The following is a 9,029-nucleotide window of genomic DNA, read 5'->3' on the forward strand; positions in this document are numbered from 1 at the left end:
CCAACACCGCATTGTCCCATCCCCAGCCAGGCGGAGGGGGGAGATGCTAATGAGGCTTTCGTAAACTCTGGCTCATCATTGGCCGACGGGAATTTGGTACCACCTCGGCCTGCTGCTCTCATTGGCTCTGCACAATCTGCTGTTCCCTCTGCCTCCAACTCCTCCCCCCCTCCTCCCCTCTTTTTCTGCCTCTTGGCTTCTCACCCATCCCCCGCTGGCCCTCCACCCAGCCCCCACCCTGCCACGGGGGCGCTTCGGCGCCCTCCCTGGGAGAGAAGACCCAATCCAGCAGTGGGGGTTGGCTTCCAGGCCAAGAAGACCCGGCGAGGTACATAAAGGTTGCACAGTTGGGGAAGCCACGATAGCGCCGACCACTCATAACTCCATCCGGTCTTGGCATTTCCAGAGGCGCGTGGGAGGGGACATGGCTACCACCGACAGAGAGCAAAGCTGAGCGGGGCCGGCTGGCCCGCCTCCCTCCCCAGCAGGCGCCTCTGTAGACCCTGCTGGAACAATGGCTCTGCCTCGCCCACCAGCTCCAGGATGCTTACCAGATAATACTCGGAGCTCTGGTGCCATAATCAAGTTTTCATAGATCTGTGGCCTGCCCATTCACACTAGGCGCAGTTACTAAGGTCACTCACTGTACACAGCCACGGTCAGTCGGCAGTATCCAACCCCACCCCCCATCTTCATGCTTTCCAAATGCACGTGGCACCTTTGGGAGACCCTTCTGTCAGGCTGGAGTTCTGCAGTTTTCTTTATGGAAAAAGACCAGGAAACAGCAGGCCCGAACGATTACTGCAAGCCTCACTGTGACTGCGCAGTGGGTACTCCATCTTTCCACTTTTAAACCCGAGACACAGATGAGAGAGCTTGCGAGTGGTCTCCTCAGCCAGTAAGTGGTGGAGCTGGCTGAGAGAACAGCCATGTGAAACCGATGCCCAAGCCCTCAGCCCTTCCTCAGGACCCTGTGGCCGTGGACCCTTAGGTGCTCTGATCTCACAGGCCTCCCCTTCACGGCCCCATCTTCTTTGGTTCTGTGTTAACGCTATCAAGAGAGCCTGTAGCCTCGCAGGCTGTGCATTCAGAGTCTGCTTCCGTATGCAGGTCACCCCATTATTGCCCACCTCCTCTAGGGAAAGGGCATGATAGAGATTGGGATGTGACTGGTTGCTCAAGAAGAGAGATGCCGGGCATTTCCTGGGAGCAAGACAGACCTCTTGCCTTCTGGTTCTCGGGGGCTGGCCAGCTCTCTAGCTAGCGACCAGACACCTCCACTCCAGGCCTGGTTTCCCTGGCCCGTGCTAGCTAGGAATGTTGAATGAGACCAGGTGTTCTCAGCAAATGGCAGTTGGGCTGTGGTGGCTCACAAGTGCTGTGTGAAGTTATCTGTAAGTGCCCGCTACCCCTTGGTTGTCTGTGTGATGTCTGATCCACTTGGTTCTTTTTTTTTTTTTTTTTTTTTTTGGTTTTTCGAGACAGGGTTTCTCTGTGTAGCTTTGCGCCTGCCCTGGAACTCGCTTTGGAGACCAGGCTGGCCTCGAACTCACAGAGATCCACCTGGCTCTGCCTCCCGAGTGCTGGGATTAAAGGCATGCGCCACCACCGCCCAGCCTGCTTGGTTCTTTTATCAGCTGTGTCCTTGGCTGCTAAAACAAACTCCCTTAGACTGTGAGGCATGAACAAGAGAAATCAGTTTCTCACCGTTTTGGAGGCTGGGCATCTACAGCAAAGCACCAGCCTAAAGTGGGCCTCGGATTCATAGGTGGGCATCTTTTCTCTGTCTTCAATGGGAGGCGTTGTCTCTGGGGTTTCTCTCTTTTTTTTTTTTTTTAAAAAAGATTTATTATTAATTTTAATTGTGTGGATGTATGTGTGCATGTGAGTATGTACACATGAGTACAGGTACTTGAGAAAGCCAGAGGTGGTGGATCCCCCAGTGCTGGAGTTGAGCAGTCTAATGTGGGTTCTGAGAACCAAACTTCTCGTCCTCTGGAAGAATAGCAAGTGCTCTTAACCGCTGAGCCGTATCTCCAGCCCTTGGGGTTTCTTTTATAAGGACACTAATATCATCCATAAGGGTGAAGCATCACCTTCCAAGACACCGTTCCAAATACTGATGAGGTTTCACCGTAAGAGTTCAGATGTCCAAGTATTGCCCTCTTTCAGGTAGAAGATGCAGGGTTTGCTTTGGGATGCTTTAATTGCTACCGAAGGCAGCTTTATGTCTGAGACAAACTGGCCCTGGCACTTACTCAGGCTGAGGTCCACAGTGCTGCTGTTATTGATAACCCAGGGCTGGCTGGCGTTGTTACTTAAGCCAGTTGCTGTTGCATTCATTGTCTTCCAGAGAAAGCTAAGAGAGGCTTGCCAAGACAACCGTGTAGAACAAGAGTCCTGCATTTCTCTCCAAGACAAGTTGCTGCCCTGGGGAGAAAGCCCTGGGAGCCTAGATAAGTGCTGAAGTATGGGGAGAGTGAATTCCAGAGAGAAAGAAGGTGGAAGCCATGTTGAGGAGCAGGAGTGGCCGCTGCCCGACTTCATCCCCCGTGTGCCCACTTCAGGAGTCCCCGCCTGTGCACAAAATAAAGCCGTGTGGTAGGAACGATATGGGGCAGCGTGAGGCTTGGCAACAAGCATTAAGTGACCATCAGGTTGAAAAGTTCTTGGTGGTACGTGATGAACACTTGTCTACACTTGGGTTTGCAGTGATGCAGGAGCTATTTGGTACAGCGATGCACAGTGTATGAAGATGGACGTGAGCTGTAACATTCCACTGTGGAGCAGGACACACGGTCTTACGGCACTTTTAATCTTGACCCTTCAACTCAAGAGAGTAAGCATAAAATACCCCCCACTTAGGCATCTTAAATAATTAAGTTAATTTTAATTACAGGGAGTTCCTATTGGCCATGGGATGAAGCCTGTACTTCTTACCATGACTTTGGAGGCCCTCTGGACCCTGGACCTTCCCTGCTCATGTATTTCCCTTAAATGTCCTCATTTCTCTTCAGTCCCTTGATATTTCACTGTTAAAACCTACAAACATTCCTTTCCTTTTGCCTACAGCATTCTGCCCCTCCAGCCTTTACCCACTGTCGACCTTACTGATTCCTGGTTGTTCTTTTTGGTTTTGTTTCTAAATTACCCAATGGTTTACCAGGCTGGCTCTCCATGTCTTATGCTCTTTAAGACCTTTGTGGCTTCTGCTTTTCTGACATTTGTACTGAGATTTACAGAGAAGATAGGCTTGAGTGCCTGACCCAAGAGGGACTTTCAGTGGGTATTTGTTCATTGAATTTGTTACATCCATCGTAATAGGAGATATTTGAAATATTACCTCCTCATTATCTCTTCCAGGACCATTCTCTTTTAAGCAATAGATGAGCATTATAGCAAAGGTTGTTTTGAAAAGATGCACCTTCAAGGTGTGTATTGTTTCTTTACTTCTCAACCAGGAAGACAAGTCATAGGAATTTCTAGGTAGGGAGAAGTGGGGAGTGGAGGTGTGGCACATGAATGGCGACTCTTTGGTCTGGCATCACTCTGGGGCCTTGCAGTCAGTCTCATACTGCGGCATGCTTTCTACCTCTCATTTCTAAGCCAAAGGCAGGAACTAGCCAGGCAAAGAGAATAAAGAGGAGGGGGCCACATACTGGACTCTGAGCTGGCTTCACTCTAGTTCAGGAAAGCACTTGCTAGAGGAACACCTTTCAGTTTTTCCATGATAAACGGCTGCCACAGTGTGAACTCATCATTCTCAGGGCGAGAGAAGAATAAAAATTACTGTAAGCAGTTATTATTCCCCATCATGTTCAGATACAGAGTAAGCATTTTCTAATGCGGAGTTAGGTCAGGCTCTTCCCATGAGCTCCATAAGGAATGTAAATTAATAGTCATCTTTTTATTCACTCTTCTCTTTCACTCCCCTCTTCTTCCTCTCTTTCTTTCTCCCTCTTCCTTCCTTCCCCTGCCCTTGCTTTCCTTCATGAACAATTCCAATCCAAAGACAATCGGATAAGTAAAGTATTTGTCCTCCGAGTGGTTGGACTTCCGGAGTGTAGAAGTGTCTACAATTAGGTGCTGCCGTGTGAGCCACTGAAGAGTCCTTGTTCGAGATGCTGTTTGGCACTGGGTGCTGGAGCCTGAGTGCAGAAAGCCAAGGACACTTCACTCCACCTGACCCCCACTCCGGGAGGAGCAGCCTGATTCGGGGTGTTGGATCCCAAGTACAATGAGGAAGGTGACTGGTTGGTGAAGAAGGAAGGGGCCCTTTCGCAGTCTCTGGGAATCTTCCTTCTGGAAGGGGCCCTTTCGCAGTCTCTGGGAATCTTCCTTCTGGAAGGGGCTCTTTGAGAGAGGCTGAAGGTCAGCTCTGCCCAGTCATTCTGTTCTGCTGTAGAACTCTGAACCATCTGAGAAATCTTACTCAAGACTTAGTTTTCAAGTTTAGGAAGGTAGTGTGTCAAGGTAAAAGGAACATTCTATTCTCATTTTATTGAAATGTTCGTTAGCTTGCTTTATAAACCCACATGTGGGTGTTTCTTCTCTTGCTAGGGCCTTGGTATCTTTTGTTTTCCACTCATTATTCTTAGGAGATAAATTAAGAATGTATGATTTAATAAGCTGTCTGTGGGCTAGGGGTGTAGCTCAGTGTTAGAGTGCCTGCCCAGCATGTGCAAGGCCCCTTTCTATCAGCGCTGCAAGAAAAAGAAGAAAAGAGTTGAGTGCTGCTGTTCCCATGTCTCATTTCCTTACTTGGGAGGCTGAGACAGGAGGAATTTGAGTTCAGAACAAGCCTAGACTACATTGTGAAGCCATGTCTAAAATAATGAACAGCCCAGGCCATTTATCACGTCACTCTAAATTGCTGTTACACGTTTAATAAACCAGTTGGCACAGGGATAGTTCAGGTATAGGAAAAACATGTGCCAGGCAGTTGTTATAGAGCTACAGGTCACAAGTGGAAATAGGCAGGCCTGGTAGTGATGCCCCTTCCACATGGTGGGACAGATATGCCCCTGTCTCGGCCCTGTCTAGACTGTCCCTCTGCACTTGTGGGATAGGATCTTCTGTGTGAGTCACTTTGCTCTACAAAAGCCAGGGTATCACAGTCAACTTATTCAAAGTTCATATTTTCAAAATGCCCACAATCTGTATTTTTCTGAAAAGTGAATTTTAAAACCACCCTTGTCTCCTTCTCTTCCTCTCTCTTCATTTCCTAGGGCACCGTTCTCAGATCAAGTTAATGAGAATTTCTTTTGGTTCTGGTAAGAAGCTTGTTACGGGGGAAAGTAGATCAGTTTATGCGCTTAGCTTTTGGCTTGTCAAATCCATCTCTAAGAAGGCTTTGCCATGTGTCCTTCTGAAAAGTCAAATAAAAACAAATTCGAATGAAGAGAGGAGGGAATTTTTACATTTTCGAGCAACGTTCAAGTTTATTGAGGGAGAGTGTCCACAGATTCAGGCACTAGTAGTGCAAGAGAGACAGAGGCAGGGAGAGGAAGTAGGTGAGGGCAGAGGGGCAGGTGAGAGGGGAAGAGAGAGGGCAAGAAAACACACAGAACACCAGCACACACGCAGGCGGTGAGCAGGCCACCAGGATCCTCAGAGGTAACGTGGGGCTGCTGAGATGGCTCATCGGGTGAGGCTGCTGGCCGCCATGCCTGAGGATCTGAGTGTGACCCCTGGAGCCCACACGAGGGAGAGAGAACCCCTGAAGTGGTCCTCTGACTTCCCCACTCAATCTATGGCATGGCTCTCTTGAGCACCCATACACTCACAAAGTAAGTTAGTGCGAAAATCAAAGCGAAAACAAGCAAATAAACACAAAAATCAGGCGGGGAGGAACTCAATAATTATTTAACTTTTTAAAACGCTCAGAAGAACGAACCATTTTTGAGTAGGAAAGGCCAATGAATGTCATTGACGATACAATATGAAACTTGGAAAAAGTGAAGACAGCATTTTTTTTTTTTTCCAAGACAGGGTTTGTCTGGCTACCCTGGAACTCACTCTGTAGACCAGGCTGGCCTCGAACTCACAGAGATCTGCCTGCCTCTGCCTCCCAAATGCTGGGACTAAAAAGCATGCGCCACCACCACCATGAAGGCAGCATATCTTAAAAAACGGTTTCTCCTGTGACTAATCGGGAATGTGCTTCTCCGAAACAACGAAGTAGCTGGGTGTTGGTTGCTGCCAAATGTGGAGACAGAGACAAGTGGGGGAGGCAGAAAAGGGTCAAGTGGCACTCATGAGTAGTGTGTAAAGCAGGAGAAGAAAAGTAGTGACCAGGTCCAGAACAAAGAAAGGTGTGCACTAGTGAGGCCACTGTGTGAACAGTATTTACAGGCTCCGCAGTTCAAACACTAGTTACGATTTAACTACAACCATGGCACAACTGTATCGAGAAGATGGAGAAAATGAAGTGTGCAGGTTCCTACCTGAGTGATCGGACGTGTGGTGGTCACCACAGTGGTGAGTGTTTAAAAATTACATTTCCATCTTCCAAGGCGAGAGGTCAGTAAATGAAATTCTTAAGTCAGTTAATCGTGATATAAGCATGTTTTTTAGAAACACAGAAAGGAATGCCAGGAGCCAGCCAAAAAGAATTCAGAGATGTTCTTCTGAGGGATGAAATGGAGAGGCAAGTGGGGCGCTACTGTTTCTGCCTCTGCCTCTCTGTGTCTCTCCCTCTCTGCCCTGCCTCTGCCCCACCACACTGGGCTACAAGAGACTTTTTACATGAACCAAGTCCTTCCCTGAACCAGTCAATCTCAATCTCTGTCTCTCTGTCTCTGTCTCTCTCTCTCTCTCTCAAGTCTCCCAGTGTAGCCCAGCTAGCCTTGAGCTTTTTAAAATATTGAGAATTGTATACACACATACAAAGCATTTTGATCAAAGGTAGCCTTTAACTCTTGATCCTTCTGCCTCAGTTTCCCGAGTTTACAGTTATGTGACACTATGCCCAGCATCTCCCAAATCTCTTAAGACCTTGTTTTATTTCATATTTCCTTAACACCACCCCACCCCCAGTGGCCTATACCCCAGCACCCAAATAAGGGTATCTTAGGACCAGAAGACACGGGGGGGGGGGGGGGGGGGGGCACGTGATTCTGGAATCTGTGTCTCGAGGATTAACTTCTAAGTCTCCTTCAGCTATATTACATTGTCCCTTGATGATTTCTCCCTGAGGCTGTATAAAGGTTGAGAAAAACAATAACAAAAAAGCCCACCTAGGCTGACTCCGTTCTCTTCTGCTTTCTCACTTCCAAATCCTTGACTTTCTCGTAGGAGCCTTTCTCAGGATCTGCATCTCACAGGTCAGGAAGACCATGGGCCCTTCTGCCTGCTTTAGGTGGGACTCAGAGGTGCTGAGTCCAACACTTGAATAACATGCTCTTTTGGGTTTTTTGTTTGTTTGTTTGTTTTTTGAGACAGGGTTTCTCTGTGTAACGGTCCTGGCTGTCCTGGAATTCTCTCTGTAGCCCAGGCTGGCCTCGACCTCACAGAGATCTGCCTGCCTCTGCCCCCACAGTGCTGGGATTAAAGGCGTGCGCCACCACCGCCCAGCTGGATAACACCTGTTGATATTTGCATCCGGAACTATCACTATCTAACAGATTTTTGAGCAGTTTTCTTTTTTCTTAGCTGTGAGTTCCAGGCCAACTCTGATCTACATAGTGAGTCGCAGGCTTGCCAGGGCGGCACAGTTTTTGTCTCAAAAACAAATATAAAGGGTGGGGGGTGGCACTCCTGAGTGTGGGAGCTGGCAAGTGAGCCGAGGGAAGAGCATGCCCTCAAAGAGCTTCAGGCCATGGTACTCATGAGCCTTACAGAACATTTACACAGCACCCCACTTTGAGCATGCTCTGTGGTATGAAGTCCAGGTGAGGAATGGCTTCTTACAGTTTTTCTGTCAATTGGCATGTGCCACCAGACCCTGGATTCTTATGTTCTTTAACATGGTCTTGCCTGCTCCCCCCCCCCCCCCCCCCCCCCCCCCGCCTTTTTCTCTCTTTTCAAGTCTCTCTACATAGCCCTGGCTGTCCTGGAACTCACTATGAAGACCAGGATGACCCGGGATTCACAGAGATCCTCCTGCCTCTGCCCCCCAAGAGCTGGGATCATAGGCATGTGCCACCATAGCTGGCTCTTGCCTGCATTTTCAAGCAGCCTTTATTCATGCATGATTTTGTAATGTGCTGCTTTTGATTCCCTCAGTTAGAAGAATGCTCCAAAATATTAGCTTATTTCATTTTACAGAATAAAAAGGTGTTCATTAATATCACCACTGATTTTACCAGACAAGTCTTAAATTGTTAGGAAGCTCTCAAACTCCATGCCATATGCAAGGCTTCCAAATGTCTAATGTTTACCTTAAGAATTATTAGGGCAATTATCATAAATTGTTTCCTTGAAGTAAAAGCTTTACCTTACCAATATCCGAGAAAGTCTGCCCATTACTGAAGTGATTAACAATTGATTGGCCATCACTTTGAAATAAAAATGTTATATTAAAGAAAAAAAAAGAGCCAAGTGTGGTGGCACACACCTTTAATCTCAGCACTTGGGAAGGGGAGGCTAGTGAATCTCTGAGTTCGAGGCCAGCCCGGTCTCAACAAAATAAATCAGAAACCATACACACAAAAACCAGTTAATTCATCCCTTTCAGATAAAGTAACAAGAGTGCTGCCCTTGGAGACACTCAGGCTGAACACTCCACCTTGTGCAGATCCCATCAATAGAGTGCCATTAATTCTGCTCCTAAACTCAGATGTCCTTTGCCCTTTCCACTAGCACCTTTAAGATTTGAAGGTCTCACCCCCTAACAGGCGTCCTGAGGAAGCCTGGATCTGGCCTTCCAGCCCTAATCTGGTCCCCTCTGCTCTGGCCACCACAGTAACTTTCTGAAACAGAGATTTTCCTGTCCTGCTTGAGTGAGTGCATCTCATGACTCCTTATCACCGAGCAATCTAGACTCTCTGTGCCTGGCTGCCTTTCTCAGCCTCCCCTGCAGTCTCCTC

General features: G+C 48.0%; 1 long non-coding RNA gene across 2 annotated transcripts; it reads left to right on the forward strand.

The window, feature by feature from the left end:
- Nucleotides 1-120: 120 nt before the first annotated feature.
- On the forward strand, nucleotides 121-7,001 carry LOC128125080 (uncharacterized). Of its 2 annotated transcripts, XR_008223094.1 has the most exons (4): nucleotides 121-898; nucleotides 1,638-1,768; nucleotides 2,713-2,839; nucleotides 4,013-7,001. It is a non-coding gene; the product is annotated as an uncharacterized LOC128125080 (long non-coding RNA). The 2 variants fall into 2 exon arrangements; XR_008223093.1 differs by having other exon boundaries at nucleotides 2,713-7,001.
- Nucleotides 7,002-9,029: the final 2,028 nt, after the last annotated feature.

The sequence above is a fragment of the Peromyscus californicus genome, unplaced genomic scaffold (assembly GCF_007827085.1).
Source record: "Peromyscus californicus insignis strain IS unplaced genomic scaffold, ASM782708v3 Scaffold_4__1_contigs__length_199733344, whole genome shotgun sequence".
Lineage (NCBI taxonomy): Eukaryota > Metazoa > Chordata > Mammalia > Rodentia > Cricetidae > Peromyscus > Peromyscus californicus.